Below are 686 nucleotides of genomic sequence, written 5' to 3'. Positions count from 1 at the left end.
TAACCCCGCCCTCTCTCCTCCCCTCCTGTCCATGTGTCTCTCTGTCCCTCTGTCTTCATTCGCTGCTCCTAACACGGGCGGTCATAACATTTGGGGGGCCAGTGCATTAACTGACCCCCCCCCCACACACACACACACACACTCACACACACACACACACACACACACACCATGACGACTGTAAAATGTTTTTTTTATATCTTACTTTTTATTTGAAAATGATACTGCTCACTTCTGCTCAAACTAAAAGAAGTTCGTAGATGACTAAACATGCGATTGTTTTATCACATCTATGTCACACACTGTGTACCACAACATGATACTTAAGTAAAAGTACAAGTATCATACCAAAATGTTACTCTAGTAAAAGTTGAAGTCTCATTTAGGAATATAACTTAACTAAAAATGAATATTATAATGATGCACAATTTAAAATATTAATGTAGCAAATGGAAAAAAGAAAAAAATTGTATAGGTCCTCTGGACGGGTTCTTCTCTAATGAAACACCTATTAACACCTATTGTTAAACAGGGATTTGATAGGTGTTAATTAGGTGTCAATGATAGCCATGTGATGTATCAGTCACATGGAGGCAGTGCTTTAAAGCCTGAATTTTGCCTGAAACTCTCAGACTGAAGAAGTCTCTTGGAGGAGAGACGAAACGTTTCATTAGAGAAGAACCCGT

This window comes from Austrofundulus limnaeus, unplaced genomic scaffold, assembly GCF_001266775.1.
Source record: "Austrofundulus limnaeus strain Quisiro unplaced genomic scaffold, Austrofundulus_limnaeus-1.0 Scaffold640, whole genome shotgun sequence".
Classification (NCBI taxonomy): domain Eukaryota; kingdom Metazoa; phylum Chordata; class Actinopteri; order Cyprinodontiformes; family Rivulidae; genus Austrofundulus; species Austrofundulus limnaeus.
Note: the sequence above shows the minus strand (reverse complement) of the source record.